This window comes from Manacus vitellinus, unplaced genomic scaffold (assembly GCF_001715985.3).
Source record: "Manacus vitellinus isolate BGI_N305 unplaced genomic scaffold, ASM171598v3 scaffold_20_pilon, whole genome shotgun sequence".
NCBI lineage: Eukaryota > Metazoa > Chordata > Aves > Passeriformes > Pipridae > Manacus > Manacus vitellinus.
The window spans coordinates 1,593,851-1,610,465 of record NW_021939471.1 but is presented as its reverse complement, the minus strand read 5'-3'; the positions used below and the strand labels follow the sequence as shown (position 1 = coordinate 1,610,465).

The 16,615-nt window shown below is 44.5% G+C and overlaps 1 protein-coding gene across 26 annotated transcripts in view; it reads right to left on the bottom strand.

The window, feature by feature from the left end:
* The window catches only part of MAP2 (microtubule associated protein 2), a 220,986-nt gene that overhangs the window by 97,844 nt on the left and 106,527 nt on the right, over positions 1 to 16,615 (bottom strand). For 22 of the 26 annotated variants that reach the window (XM_018071768.2, XM_029959492.1, XM_018071771.2 and 19 more), the window contains one exon: positions 5,201 to 5,260. The exons of the other annotated variants lie outside the window; for them this stretch is intronic. The gene's annotated coding sequence lies outside the window, so the exon portion shown is untranslated. The remainder of the gene's footprint in view (positions 1 to 5,200; positions 5,261 to 16,615) is intronic. 26 annotated transcript variants of the gene reach the window in all.

The window sequence follows — 16,615 nt, the reverse complement described above, 5'->3', positions numbered from 1 at the left end:
ACTACAGTATTTTTTGGTCATGATTATGAAAAGTTTTCTTTCATCAACTATGCTGGAAAGAACATTAGGATTCAAACATCTGTTCTTCCCATTAAGTGTTGCTCCTCAATACAAACGAATCTGTTTCTCTCTCAAACTCACCTCATGGAGAATGCTCACAGCACTCCCATTACTGCCACTACCTCTTTCAAAAGCATGAATACCAACACAACTGCTTGAATACACATAACTCAACACTGACTCTGAGTATCAGGTTCACTAGCTCTCCATGCAGGGGCTGGGATGCACTCAGTGACTCAACGACAAAGCCATTTACAATTATTAAGTGGGAATGGGATAGTTTTTTCCTCGAGTGCTTCACAGGCAGCACTGACTTCCAGCCCCTCTCAGTGCTGAGGCAAAAGCACATCCCTGTGTGCTGTATCCCCATCCTGACACCAGCCAGAACCAGATACTTCATGGGGAAGTTTTCAAAAGGATGTCCATGGCAAAAATTCAACTGCCTTTAGGAGAGCTGAGCTTCTACTCCATGGTGTTGAGTCTTCTTACCCTCCACATCATCCAGGGGGAAAAACTCAGTTATGAGAATTCAACATGAGCACACCAGACTGGTTCTTGAGCTACAGGAAGGATTATGTTGACTGACGGAGATGAAGAAGCAATTGCAGTAAGTGTTCACAAAACCAAAATCCAGCTCAACAACTCACCTTCACCTCGCTTAATTTTGCCCCTCTATAAAGTCACTTAAGTGCGGCACAGAAATGGAAAAGCTCAGTATCAGGGTTGGCTGCTGATCCTGATGAAGGTATCAAGCACAAGTTGCAACACACAGAACACTCCTGTCTCCCTTCCTTACCAATCTCTTCCTCAAAACTAAATTCCTTTGCTCATCACGACAGAGGGAAAAGGAAGCACGACATTTCCCTCTTCCTCTCCCCTCCTGGTCTCTCTGGCCCATCTCTTGCATCCAAGGAGCTGAGAAGAGATTTACTAAAAAGCTGCAGCAACTCAAGTAACCTCTGCCTGTCAATTCCTGCCTGAACAGTTTTGCTTCTCAGCTGTAAACAACTTTTAAGTATTTATTAGTGACTCAGCCTGCTACATAAGAGTATTACTAACACCACCATCACAATTATGATTTGATTGTGACAGGGGACATTCTCCTTCCTTTCCATTGCTTAACAATCATGTCTGAATCCTTTCAAAATGTAGCAAATTCTACCTTTGATAGCTGACAAATACAAGGAGTGCTGTGCTCAAAATTGCTTGTTTCAAAACAGGTGTTTACAAATGAATGAAGGTACAGATAATGGCTATTAAGATGATCAGAAGAAAGGAGAGAAGAGACAAGTTGATTATAAAATTGATGACAGCCCTCCTTTCAAAAGAGGAAGGAGACAGATTGATGCTAAGTGATAAACACAAAGGTGGAAAAACCAAAAGCTAGTTTGGTACGAGGACCCCGTGGCCATTGTAAGTTTTAGCTGGAAGCTGAAGGTTTCTTGCAGGTGAGATTGCAGAACAACCTACTGGTTGGCAGGAAACTAGTTTTAAGAGGAAGGTTAATGAAGGAGGATTGGATGCCACACTGGCTGTTACAGCAAGTGTGCTAAGAGTCTCCTTCAGCCCTGTGTCAGAACCACCCAGGTGGGGCCTCCTTGCAGCTCTCTCAATGCAAAGCAGGAGACAATCAAGCCAGCCGCGTGGGAAGACAATGCCAATAACAACACTAAGCTATACCTTGCACTCTGCTCACTTATAATCTTCCCCTAGTGCTACAAAGATCACTGACAAAAAAAACCAAAAACCCTAAGTAAGCAAAATGAAAAAGGAGAACAACATCTCCAGAACTTTTGATTCTTCAGAAATTAAGCCAAAACTACTTCTGCAGATACTACAAGAAACCCTTCTAATGACTATCAATTCATATCCCCTTTCCTAAAAACTCTCTTAATCATTGCTCACTGACATCTTTCTGTACAGTGTTAACTTTCAACCACTGGTGAGGGAAATTTTTAAGTCTGAAATACAAGCTATGGTGTGCTTAAAGTGCAGTCATTTAAAGTGCAATTAGCTCCCTGTGAAATTCATCTAGAGACGCACGTGTGTCCAAAGAGGCTCCAGCCTAATCAAACAAAGTATTGACACACAAACCTGCTCCCTGAGTGCTGTCCTCAAGACTCTGCTCAGGATGTCTGCTGCCAAGCTGCCTCCCCATCTATGTACCTCTCCTTCTGAGCATCAGTAGGTTCACAGCAGAAAAAAAAGTGTAATTAACGCTTATACTCAAAAGGCTACACAAAATTATTCGGAATCTCAGTGTGACTGAGCCTCTGGAGGGTGTTAAGAGTCCTCCCCTCCTGCTTAGAAACAGCCCCAGATGAGTGAATTGTCTCAGTGCCTTCCCGTTTTGGGGTCCCTTCACAGACCCACACAGAGAGACAGAACAGTGAAAAGCTCATGCCAGAAGGTGACACTGAGTTTGTTCACAACACACAGGGAACGACAGGTCCAGTGGTCAATGTGGAGTCACTACAGCCGCTCCAGAAGCATTAGATGCAAAACCACACTAGCAGAGAATTCCATAACACTTCCAAAGCTGAGCCTTCAGCAACAAATGCTGCAAACAGGCTGTACTGACATCACAGCTCAGAGGGACACGAGCTTTATCACCCATCCCTGTAGCCCTCTGTGACACCTTGTTGGTTCTGTTACTCCTCCTCCCCATCCAACACCCCAGCCTTGGGGGATGCAAGGGGGCAACAAAACAGCCTCCTCTTCCTGAGCCCCCACATCCTGTATCACAACATTCCCTGTGCCCACCTGTGGCATATTATTTCCACTGTTAATTCTCACTGTTAGTCACTCAGAGACAAAGGGACATAGGAGAGACAGCAATACTCACAAGACATTATGCTTAGGTTTTATCTCCTAACCACCAATGCAGTGACCTTGTGCAGAAAACACTAGTTCTGATGTGTGATTGTTTCTCCCTCTTTTCATTTCGGACTCGCCCACTTTTTAAACTGTCTGTGGCATCTCAGCAGTATCAAGAGGCTATGAGGCACTCCATTCATTACTCATTTCAAGAGCAGTAATTTAGGCCTGTGGGACCTGCAGAGACAATTTAAGCCTTGCACAGCAGACATCTGAGAATTTACTTTATCAACAGTGGAATATTATCAACAGCAAGACAGCGAACGCAATAAAACTGCCTGTTGCTTTAAGCCTTAAAAGCTAATTTAATCCTTCATTTAGTACTCGCACGCTGCTGCAAGGGTATTCCAGGGCCATGGGAAAATTCCTGAAGCTTGAAGGATCACTGTAAGCAGCCTTATGGTGCCCTGCTCCCTGACAGACGCTGGCAGGGAGCCAGCCTGCAGGCAGGCTGGGGGCTTTATGTGCCCCCAGGGAGCCAATGCCAGGGCCATGGTGGCTCAGGCCCTCCCGAAGTTCACAGCCCAGGAGGTGAAAGGGTCCTTCCCAAACTGTATGGTTTCTAAGAGAAGGAGTAGCACCGAAATTTTGGGAAACAATGAGAGGCATCTTAACCCTCCTGCCAGCGGCAGGTGTCTCAGGGACAGGAGAGGCTGGCAGACACAACCTTTATGTGCTTCCACATGGCAGGGCTCTGCTGCCACAGCTTGTGAGAGAGAAAAGTTCACGGATGAAAAGTAAACTGCCTGGTAGTTGTGTGCCTGCTTTTTACAGCCTACAAACCTAGAGAGCCAAATTTGACCTTCAGTTTTCATTTCCTTCGAATTCATACATCCAGGAGAGATTTCACGCAGAAGTAAACTAGGGGCTGGTCAGGAAATTCATACATTTATAGGCTTATAAAAGCTCAAGAAGTCCAAAACCAGCCTTGTACTCAATACATACACACAAAAATGCATATGTGCATGTCCACACAGATCCCAGAGCATATACTATTACCTTTCTTCATCCCGTAGTATCAGCTTCCCTTCCTTTACACCTGTGCTTGATCCTCATATTTTTTCATCATTAAGTATCCTGGCAGCCTCAGGCACAGACTACTTGAGGAGAATAGGGGAGATTGATTTTGCTCACAGTGTAAGTTTAACCTCACAGAAGAAATGTGTCCTAAACTGGCATAATCCAGCACCTTCCTTTTTATTAGTGACAACACAAAGGTGGTAACTTATATCAGCTGAATAAAATTCTTATGCATGTGTATTTGTTCATGCTACTGTTTAAATGATGCAGAGTCTGAGCCTCTTCTAGCTTGTTGAGCTGAGATCCTGGGGAGGGGACCACAATGCTGTTATGCCTTACACAAACTTCTGCAGGCAACTCCTGTGCTCACTGAAACCCTCTTGTTTTGCTTGTGTTGCAAGGCCAGAGCAAACACGCTACTCCAGAAGACTGGAAATATTTCCCCCTGCCCTGCCTAAGTGAAGTTACACCAGCAGAAGCTCGGGCACTTTGAGACCCTGCTCACACCACATTTCTCCCTCACACTTTGCATGTAGATTTTCAGTCAAACTCCATTCCCATTTGCTGAAGTCTGCCTTTGGCATTTCAAACTCATGCTTGTGAGAACAGAAACTACCCTCTCTTGTAAATCAAACTGAAATGAATATGTGCACATACAGAAATGCTGACAAAACCAGTATCTGCTTATCTACATTACAAAGGCAGCACAGGTTCTCTCTAACACAATCTTCTGAGATAGGAGCCTCCTGAATGTTTTCTCTTGCCCAAAAAGGAGAAAAAGTGCATTTTTTTTATCTAACCCAATGATTTTCGATTCTGGAGATGTGGCAACATTATGCTTGTGATTACTCTGCCACACCACTCTCATATTTTCTGTGGTACGACTCAGTGCAGTGGCAGGAGACAAACCAGAGCAGTGTGCAGCAGCACCATCATCTCTCTCAGATGCTCTGCCTTTGTATCAACACCATCTTACAGACTCATACAGCTTAGGCCCTTTCCACTCAGGGCTGTAAGCAGGTTCTTGCTTAGCCAAAAGCAAGACAGCTGCTTGGACAATGGGTACAGTGACTCCCATCAGTCGCAGGAGGCTTTTAAAGTATTACCCAAGGCATATTACAAAAGCAGACACTAACCCAAGAAAAATGAAGTATTGCAGGAGCTAGAGGAATTTTCTCAAGCCTCCTCCATCTGTTGAAGCAGCCTCCTTGGGAAACTATACTAACAAGTTAAAAGGTCGTACCTGTTTAAGCAGATGGTAGGATGCTGTGTCTGGTTGTTAAACAATGGAAACTCTCTGTTCCTATGAAGAAATAGAAAAATACACACTCTATTTAGTCTTTATGCAGTGAATTTAGCATAAATTCAACACTAAAAACACTATAAGATGCCATTACATCTTACATGTACACTTCTGTCCAAGCCTTTTCCTCTCAGCTTTATTTCCCAAAGCTCACTTGAGACACGTTAATTCAGATCCTCTGTTATGTTCTGCCTGCTTTGGGACCGCCAAGGAGCTGCTTAATCCCTAGGCCTGCCCTAAAAAAAGCTGACAGTGGCTCTAAAAACCTATCCGTCAGAGCAGGCAAATGGAGCACAGCACAATTCCAGCCAGATTCCCTCCACTAGGAGATCTATCAGGACTGCTACATGCACAGTCTCTACTGCAGGGGAATCCCAAGAAAGAACCAGGAAAGGGGTTGCAAAGATGCACAGAAAGTAATGGAAGAAGAGTAAGAACCACCCCCCCAGGCTTCCCAGTATAACACTTCAAAGCAGCTGAAGATACAAAGGCAGAGAACTACTCCAATTTCTTCTTAAAACTGTTTTTCTTGCCTAACCTGTAGTACAGAGTCTTAAGTTTTCTCCACTTTACCTGGGAAAAATAGCAAAGGTTACCACAGATGTTTGTGACCCCTTTTAATCACAGAGAAATGCCTGGGCACTAAATGTAGTTAGCTTGCTGAAATAGCCTCTGCATGCCCTGCTATGCATCCTCTCTCCTTATGCTAAGTTTTTGGTCAGAGCACACTGGGGAAAACATCACAGATGCAAGCAGCAGACAGACACTGAAGGGGAGACACTTTCAAGGAGAAAGGGGCCTCCTTGCCACGTGTGTCCTTGAGTACCCCCCAGGTATTATGGGGACAGCTATCACCTATATTTAAGGCTGCAGCTTCTCAGATCCAAGACACTCGTAATTTTGATGATTTTAATTGTTCAGAATTAAATCCCAATAAATGATATCTGACTCAAGCTAATACTTTCTTTTGGGAGTTGGTTGTTTTAAAGCTTCAGCAAGAACAGGCTGGGCATTCCCAGGAATTAGAAGAGTGAGAAATACATGACTGAACCAAGTTAAAAAGAAGGACAGTATTAATGATAAAAAGTAGGATGCAAGTATGCAAATAGAGAGAATCATAATGCATACACACAAAGGGGACTAACCTTAAGTTAGAGAGCTGTTCAGGCTTTTCCTCTTTCCTGGACTCACTCTGAATTAGTCTCCTTGCCTCCAGCATGACACTGGCATGAGGCTGTGCTAACTATAGCTTTCCACCAGTTTGTCCAGTTAACATCCAGCAAGAACTGAAAGATTTTGTTGCCCTGAGGGGGAAGGTTTCAGATGGTTCTGACAGCAAATAAATGAAAAGTGACTGCTCCACCTTAGTGCAGAGGCTGTCAGCAGAGTATACCATTCAATTACAAGCAATAATTAGTTACAGTAAATGAGCTATGTGGAAATGAGGCTCCAGCCAGCATCAATTCTATCCACCCGCAGGACGAAGAGGAATGTTAAAATAACCTAATTAAATTTTCTCTGGCTCAGCAGAAAGATCGATGTTCCTGAGAGCCCAGTGCTGGGCACGCCGTGTCCCAACAACCCTCCCATGTGTCACTGGTGCAGTACAGCGCCAGGCAGCCACAACCAGAGGAGGTGGAAGCACTCCTCTTGGGAGGGGCAAACAAAGGGAACAGAGGTATTCAACAGGGACATTAACAGAAGGGTGGACACGCCTGCAACACCTATTCCAGATGGTCAGATGGCATTTTTACCAAAATCAAACTGTGCTTTGCACTTTCATTGTCTATTCTGCCACCACTGAGCATGTGTTCTACTAGCCTGAACTGAAATCTCAATCACCTCTGTGCTAAAGGTCAGCTGCAATGAATGTGATATTAACCAGAAGCAGAATACCAAAAATACCAGACAATCAAAATACAGAAGTGGGCAGCAGTTTTATACTGCCCCAGGACTTTCCTGGAGACAGGCTGTAATCAGCATTTCCACCTCTTGCTGACCGAGAAGAAAATGATTTGTTTCAAAGGTTCTTCCCCTAGGAAACAGAAGAGACACCTGCCCACACAGAGGCACCCACAGCTCCATTCAGGGCAGTTATCCAAAAAGCAAGAAGTTAACATTTAAGTGCCTGGTCAGAACCTGGCACTGCATATATCAATGGGGTTTTCCACTTCCTGCAAGCATCTTCTAATAATCACTGTGCAGAGTCTGTTAGAAAGGGTTTCTTTTTGTTTGTTTTTCTCCCAAACCCTCTTGCTTGAGACAGAAAACCCCGAAGAACCCATCCCAATAAGGAATTTACTGAAACTGGCAGTGTCTTTAGAAGGGCTCTGTGCTCCAGTGAAGGGACATGCTGGTTTGTTGATGCCCTGAAGCCAGGACAGCAGGAGATTGTGCCTTGGCTGCTCTAAGCACCACCTTTCACAAAGGACAGGGCACAAAACAAATGAGTTGTTTTGTCACTCCTAATGGAAACCTGTCATTAATAGACTCTTTAATGTTGGATGTGGAAACCTATGTCAGGATATGCAAGCTTATCACAATGAAGAAAACTCAGTCTTGTTCACAAATACAGGCTGGTACAGTGTACGGATTCTCTGTTAAGGAAGACTGTAACAGGTCTGGACAGCCCTAGGCTGGATGCACTGTGACTTGGCACCAAATGGTCAAGGAAACCTGTTTATTTTGGCTCTGCCATTTACCTGTGGATCAAGCATGTCACCAACTGCATCCTACTTCCTCTGCTATGTATATTAGGGATTGCATTTCCTTTTCTTTGGGCGAACACTTTGACATCTATCCATAAAAACTGATAGAAAAAACACAATGTGCATACACACACACACACACACCCCAACAGCGGAGGGCTGAGGGTCTCTTTCATGCACAAGCTATTTGTAACTATTCTTTGCTAATGTGCACCTACTCTTGCTTATCCTCTTATCAAACATTCAAAACCAACTGGATTGGTAGGTTCATACATTGTATTCAATTTAAAAAATATGTCTTTTAAAGGATCTGCTTCCCTCTCTTTCACTGGGCGTGTTCAAAGATTCCTATATGACCTCCCCAACAACACACCTGTTCTGCACAGTTATCTGCCATGAAAATCGTAAGGACTAAGAGCATACTTTTCCTAAGCAGTTCCACTTGTTCCCCTCAGAGAGGAGCTATTATCCTGAGGGGTCAGCCCATCCACCAGAGGCCCTGATTGTACCTTGCAGAGATCTATCAGCTTCACCGAGCTGCCTGCAGAAAGGCATATTTAGGGTTATAAACTCTTCAGTCTGGGAGCTTGTCTTCTGCCACATATACCCCCAGAGCAACGTGCATGTGATAATAAAAGCCTAACTGCCACAAATTACTTTTAAGCATTTAGTGCTTTGCCCAACAATGCTGCAAATGGATCCGATCCAGCAGCACCAAACCTTTCCACATTCTTCCTTTCACGCTCCATCCTACTTTCCATGTGCCCCATGCCTTCCCCTTGGCAGTAGAGGCTTAAAATAAGATAAACATTTTTCAAAGGCATGCAAAGAAAAATAATCTGGTATCTGGAGGGCAGAATTCACTACAAGTTTATTATTTTTCAGTTTCCAAAATGCTACGGAATGAAGGTCAAATATATCTGAATTTCAGCTGGTGTTGATGCCGACAGCGAATGTCTTTAAAGCACTGCAGCTAAAGGAGGCCATTGAGAGGCCAGCTTATGGCTGCTGGAAATTGCTGACCATCAGCACAATTCAGCAGCTTACCCTGGCTGCAAATGTGGCCCTGAAATTCAGAAAGGACTGCAGTAGATGTTGCCTCAACTTGAGAATCAAACATCCACATCAAATTTTTCAGTAGGTGAACAGAAATTTTTAAAACTCCTCAAGTTGAGAGAAATCGATTCGTGGGGAAAAGCATCTTGAGGTTGCTACTGCCAGTCTGAGCAGCTCACAGCCATGAAGGTAGAGGAGGCAAAGCCTGGCTTGGTTCTGACAGTGAGGAGGAGATGGGGAAGATGAAAAGCCCTCTCAGCATCGAAGAATCTTGGGTAATTGGAGCCTGAAATATGCAGCAGACAGGAGACACTGTTCAATCACTTATGGAAATCAAGGTTAGCAGTGTCAGCACACTTGGCTTGAGAGGAAACAGTTTCCTCATCCTCTTGGCGCAGAAGTAGTGCATTAGTGGCTGCCAGTAAGGAAAGATTAAAGAAAGGAAACAGAGAAGGACAAGGAAAGTAAAGGATAAAATGAATATGTCAATATTTTCACAGCTTGCATACAGAAGCCCAGCTAGGACCCCAAGGGGGTTTTGTTTCAGGAACCTCAGAGACAGAGACAATTGCTACATTTGATGAAAATATAAGGTGTCTGGGTTTTACAAGTGGTGTCTCTAATAGCTTACCTGATTTTATAACTAGCAGGGAAAGAAACTGTTCTGATGACAATTCCTGCTAAAGGCATTTGAGGCATTTTGTCATGTTTACTGGCATAGACCTGTCATTAACACTCCACTTCTCCTAACCACAACTTCGTTCCTTTGTAGTTGCTCACTGAAGACAGGTCTGGGGGCTGTTTTCCTGGTCTTGTCAAGATGAATTTTAATGCATACTGCTTGTAAGGTGTACCACCTGCTATTTTATATCTACAATTTATTGTATAATGAGTTCCTGTAAATTCTTATGATAGCTTAAGAGACTTGCAAAATGAATTGCTGGCACAGTTCATCAGCAGAGCAGTCACTGAGTTCCTCTTGTCACCCTCTTCGGCCACAGCTCTGGCTGGTTCCCTCCACAGAAGCATCTGACCTCCAGGAGAAAGGCCATCATAAGACTCTCACTCCTAATGGAGATGCTGGCATAGCAATATAATACAGTTTTTACATTTGCTTTAGGAGGCCTCATCTATTTCAGACACCCATTAAACAGTTGGATGGACACAAGCTATATCTTCACATGCTGGAGAGGAAATGCTTACTAAAGATTCCTTTCTGGACAGGGACTGCCTGATACAGTCATTTAGTGAAACAGAAACCAACAACCCTGCAAGTTGGTATCCAAAAGAAAATATTTATTTAAGATCTGGGACTAAGAAATCTTCCACCTATCAGGGACACACCATCCTCACCTCAATATCACATACCAGAAGACATGTTTCCACACTTTGGTCCAGCACCACACACAAGAGGTCCCATAGAAAGTTGGAGACTTTTCCGTTAGGGACATTGCTCTACATTCCCCATGCCTCTTGGGGCCAAGGCATTGATAAACACTACTAATAAGTTTTAGGAAGTTATTGTGATTTTTTTTTCTTTTTTTTTGTTAAAATTTTTTACCTGAACAGCAAAAAGAAAATAACCTACTTCACAATAAAGGTACTGTACTACATGCATCTTATTAAACACTGCATTTAATCTGTCTTTGGACTCACAGCACTTTCTAAATCAAGCCCCAGCCTTAAGCAAGCTCATGGATGCAAATCTAAGAGTGAGCATTGAAATCAGACTGTTCCCAGGCAGAGCTCTTGCAGTGGATAAAGCCAGGATGTGCCAAGCTTGCAGAGGGCTTTCTGTCCCAGTCATGAGTGACAGACACCATCACCAGAGAAAATCAGCCACTGCCTTTCATCTCCTTACAAAAGCCTTGACAGCCAAGCTGTTGCAAATCAACAAGTATAGGAGCCTTTCCCTCAGTCATCACAGTAATTCAGAGGGAGGAAAAGGGGAGGGAGGAGGAAAGCAGAGGGCCTGAGGGGCTGGGACAAAGTGTCAGGACAAAGCGTCACAATGGAACTGACAGCTGACCAGAGCCACTTCGGCTTTGCTAAGCATGGATTTAGGGAAGCTGAGCATCTGGACAGCCTGGAGTGAGCACACAGCACAGACTGCTTCAGGTCTGTGCTGCCTGCACTGCCACTCCAGGGACACACTCCAGCCCAGCAGCAGTGAGGGCATTTTCTCAGCTGCTGCTGTTGAGTCCTGTCCTGCTGGAGCGGTAGGACATTTGCTCCAGAGGGAAAGCAACAGCAGGCTGCTCCATGCTGAGCTCACTGCTGCTCCAGCTTCTAGGCTCTCTTGTCCAAAGGGAAAGGTGCGTTTCCTTTCCCTGCAGTATCCAGGACTGTAACACAGGTCTGGCCCACGCGTGGGGTGGAGGAGAACAGACCAGGCAGGTGCAACAACCACCTTCCAAAGGACAGCACATTTCACCATTACTGAGGGAGCAGGAGGGGGCCTCCTGCCACTAAGAAATCAAGGACATATGAGATGGGGTTAGAAAGTAGGAGATGCTGCACTGGCTTGGCTCCATCCTATTGTTTGAGGATCCTTTTCTGATGTTCTGTTCATCCTGAAGATCTTCCTGTGATGTATCAGGCAGACAGAAAATTTTCTCAGTACCACAAATACCTAGGAGTCAACCTGGTATATCAGAGGATATATCACTTTTTTCTGGCTCAGGATGGGTTTACTTTTCTTGTCAATGTATACTGTACAATTTAAGGGTGTCAATAAAACTTCACAAGATGATTCTGATGAAAAACTAATTAAATCCCCTTTAACAGGCTTATAGACTGTGGGTGACAGAGCAAGTTACTGCCCAAGACAGGGACAAAACCAAAGTCTCTCAGCTGCTGCCTCTAATGACAAGGTTGAACACATATTCCCAGCATCCCCCCTGGTGTAACAACGGTGTGCAACTCTAGAATCCTGCAGTAACCAAGTGCAGCCTTTTCCCAGTGTGCCTGTTAAAACAAACTACCCAATGCCAGGAGAAGAGCAACAGTTCAGGATGCAGGGCTGCTCTGGGGAAGCCACGTTAGCCTATGGTGAGTCCACAGCCAACTATATATTATCTCTAATTTTAAGTGCTCTGAAGTTAATTAACTCTGAGGAGTGGAGAGCAGGCTGTGCAAGCTGTGTGGTATCCATGGAAACTGAGCTAAAGCTGCGGTTTTACACTGGTATGGATGTATGTAAGGCCCGAAGCACCTTACTAAATAGGGAGGGGACACAGAAGACATTGGCTGGAACGCATCCTTGAAGGCACAGCTCCAATGTTGTGGCACACGTGCCACCAGAGACATCCAAGATAAATATAAATTGCATAAAAACACTGCTTAAAGACCTCCACCTGGGAGCAAACATGCCAGGCGATGCAGTTCAGGTTAGCCAGCGTTCCCAGCCTTTTAAAAGAAATTTTAGTACCATACTTTGGATTTCTGCTTCTTCCTTCTGCCCAGTTTAGAGCATCCCAGCCAACCAGTGGTGTGGCAGCACTGACCACATCCCATGACACATTATGGAAGTTTTACTGGCACTATTTTGGAATGAACCACATCACTTCGCTCAGGATCACACTGACAAACATTTCACACACATTCCTGTATGCACTTCCTCTGCACAACAAAACTGCAGAGCAAAAGCTCCCAGAGGCTTTAAACCTTTTATCTCTTAAATCACCTCTAAACTGCTTATCTCCATTAGCAATCTGGAATGCACAAGTTACCTGTCACAGGGTGAAGGGGAATTAAGTAAAGCAAAGTCTTTTGGTGGTTGACAACGGGAAGCTTTTTGCTTGCTTTGCTGAGGATTTTCCAGACATCATCTACCTGAAGATCTGCAACTCTGGAGTCCCTGCAAATACCCACCACCACTCCCAGCACATCCTAGCTAAATCCAACATACAGTATCGTTTGACTTTCTGCTCGACCAAAGTCAAGGCTCAAAAGCTGAGTGTCTCTCCCAGGCTGGGGACTGCTGAAGGAACTATACCTCCCATTAAATTCCTCTTAGTATGCATCCTGCTTTGTGGAAAAACTAATAACCTACTGATGACTCACGTAAATGAGCAATGCTCTATGCCAGAGAGAATATGATACCAGAAACAGCCAGGAAGAGACGTTGCCACTGTGAAACAGGACTCACCAGCAGTCACACAAGCAGACCCAGAACACAGGATGGTTAGCACCAACACACCCACAACCAGCCTTCAATGTTTTCCCTTCATTCCACTGTCCACATGTTTCCTCCCTCATCCTTGTTAAACTCTTAAGAGCAGCAAACTCAAGCAACATTTTTCTATCATCAGGCATTTGGTAAGAAATATCAATTTCATTAAAAGATGAGTGATGCTTATGGGACATGAGTCCCACAAGTGCCACAGTCACGTGGTCCCCAGAGGTGTGACAGTAGGAAAATTGTCCAAATAGACTGAAGTATGATAGCTCTCCAGTTCCTAAGAGCCTCAGTCCTCAGCCCCTGGATTCCCTAAAACAAACAAACAAAAAAAACCCACACCAAACCCCCAAGCTCTTACTTGTGTATCTAACAAAGAAACAAGGAAAATACTGGTAAAACCTCTTCTCCTGCTGCCCTAGTTACATGAAATCCCTTGTCTGTTTGCAGCAGAGTACAGGTGGGTTCTGCTGATAAGAATTCAGGCAAAGCTATCTTGCTATATGCAGGTAACAAATCTGTAAATAAAGTGCTGGGATTGGGCAGAGGGATGCCATAAAACAGAATTTCAAGCTGGGGCAGAGGCTCCAAAACAGGCTGTGGGTGTTTCTTGAGAGGCTGCCAAGGCGATGTTCAAATGTGCAAAGATCTGTAGTCACAAAGTTTAGACCATTATACTCAGCAACTCTGTCACCTTCCATTTATACAATTTGGAAGGAGTCTGGATCTCAATTCACAGCAGAAACCCCTCACTCCTCTGTTCCCCTGGGGTCCCATGAACACCCTTTGCCTAGCTCACGTGCCCTGCACAGGCTCTGGAGGATGGATTCCCACAGAGCCTCCTGCAATTCCCCACGACCTCAGGCAGGCACGGTGCTCCCCAGCAGATCTGCCACCTGCAGATCCCGCAGGCACAGGACCAGCCTCACAGCCTGGAGCAGCCACCGCCCTTCCCAGCTGTGCTTGGGGTTCACGGGCACTCGCAAGTGTATCCTGTCATCAACCCATTCTGCCTCTCTCCTCTAGTAAGAAATTCTACTTTATTTTCAGGGCTCTTTCCCAGAGGATGCAGGCAGCAGGGCTGGAACAAAACAATGTGGCCATAAATAAAGCTCACGACACAAGTCGTGGCTTTTTTCCTCCTCTCATTTTTTATTAATTTGATGGTTCTTTTGCTTCTGAAAAACCATGGACTGGCCTTGTCCACATGCTGGGTACATGGTCAGCTATTGGAGTGGTCCCCTCACACTATGGGGACCCCCTGAGTTCCAGCAGCAGCAGAATCCCAGGCTGACTCAGTGCCTTGTTTGGCCTTGCTGAAACAGGAATGTTTTCAGCTGGGCTGAGGGGCCAGGCAGGGCAGTCATGCTGCTTTTGAAACCCGAGTTAGTGTTTTCTTACTGTGCTGCACTGAACCAGGTGGGAATTCCCTGGGAAGATCAGAGCTGCTTGGCACGGTGCTGCACTGATCACCAATGTCCAGGGCTGGCAGAGATCGCCTTGTCAGGTCCCACACAGTTCCTGAAATGTTTTCTCAATCCAAGCTCAGGATATTTTAAAAAAAAAGCAAACCTTGTTGCATATTTCAGACTAGGTCAAATGAAATGTTTCAACTGTGCTTTGCTTGGTTTTTGGGGGGTTTTTTGAGTTTTCCTTCAGGAATTCGAGCTATTCCAAACTGAATTAATGTTTTCTTCCATTTTCAAGATGCCTAAAAAAGGCATTTTAAAATCGGAAAAAGGGGGAGGAATTTTTCAGGAATAGGAAGTTTTTGAAACCATTCCTTTCCCAGAAAAAGAGTTTTCATTTTATGAATAGATTCTTTTCTGTTTAAAAAAAAGTGTTTGAGTAGAAAACTCCATTAAGATCCACTTCCTACTTCAGTATCAACCCCAAACCTAACTCTGGGAAACAAGACCTTTGTTACTTTCCCCAGGGATAAAACAGAATAAACTGACCCTGCTTTCATCTGGGAGAGGAGTTTGCTGTGAGGACTCTCCTCCATAATGTATATATTCCAACCACTTGCTTATTTGAAAATGATGTAGTTCCTGTGAAACCAAATGTTCTGTATTTAATAGCTTAAGCAATAAGTCATAAAAGCCAAATTCAGCAGACTGTATGTTATTAAGAAATAGGGATCCAGATGGCTAGCTGAGGTCAAGCTGAGGCCAGTGTGCCCATAAAGAATACACACTTGTGTGTCCTTATTAAAGTTTAGGGTTTTAGTAAAAACAGGAGTGTTTTCCTTTTAGAGTACTCATTTCAGATAACTTTGTTTACTTTAATAAAATACCCTGTATCTTTCACAAAGTTTAAAATAACTAGAAGCTGCCAGGAGTGGGAGACTACTATATTGTGGGTTCAGAAGGAACTGTTGTTTGTAACTTTTTTTTTCTTTCCCCATACTTAAAAAATAATGCAAACTTATAACCACTTCTGTTATGAGCCAGAAGCTGTGTTGAGGTTCATGCAGCAGCTTGAGGGTCTAGAAATCCTACAGAAATGAGTCCTGCCTCCTCTTTTACAGCCATCTGCTCCACTCAGCTGAGCCTATGACAGCAGCTGCCTGTAGCTGCAGAGGATGTGTCAACTTCCAGTGCTTCACAAAGCTCAGGTGGCCGATTTTGGGTGTTGAAATCTGTTCTTCCTGGACACTGTGGGTAACACACACCAGATGAGGCAGGAATTACCACTGCCTGTCACTGCCCACCCTCTCGCCACCAACCTCACAGGGCACTTGGCTTTTAGACCAGGAATCTACAAATTCAAAGGCAACTTTTGGCACATTATGGAGGCTTTGAGCAACAGGCAACATCCAGTTAATTTGAAAGGCCTTGGTTCCAGCGGGAGGTTTCAGATGGGCTGGTGAGCACTGATCTGTTGAGGCTTCACCACTTCCAGGGTGAAGCCCTGCACCTCTCCACAGCCTTTGCCCGCAGCCATCCCAAGGCAGGCAGGTGTCTGTGCCACAGGGATTCAGCAAGGCCTGCCTCACATCCTCTTGGATACCAGCAGTTCCCAACACCAGACTAATTAAGAGCTGATAACACTGTGACATGAGACTAGTGCAAGATGAAGCAGCGAAATAGAAACCAGAGGAAGTTCAAAGGGTCCTGGAGTGCTCTCGAATCCCTTCGGTAATATCCCCTTTTCTCCTCTGAAAATCCTGGTTTCAGAGACTGGACAAAATGATACACAATGAGACAAACTCAACCATGAACATTAATAGCCAGCACTGCAGGAGGCACAGATTATACTGCTGGCCAAAATGCTCGCAGTTCCTCCTTTCAATTTTCTATTACCCTCTCTCTGATAATTCCATTTATTTATGAGCAGTTCAAAAGTGTGTTCCATTATTACACTTTAATTGGCTTATGATTAAGCAAGCAGGCAGTGCTAAGGAGATGA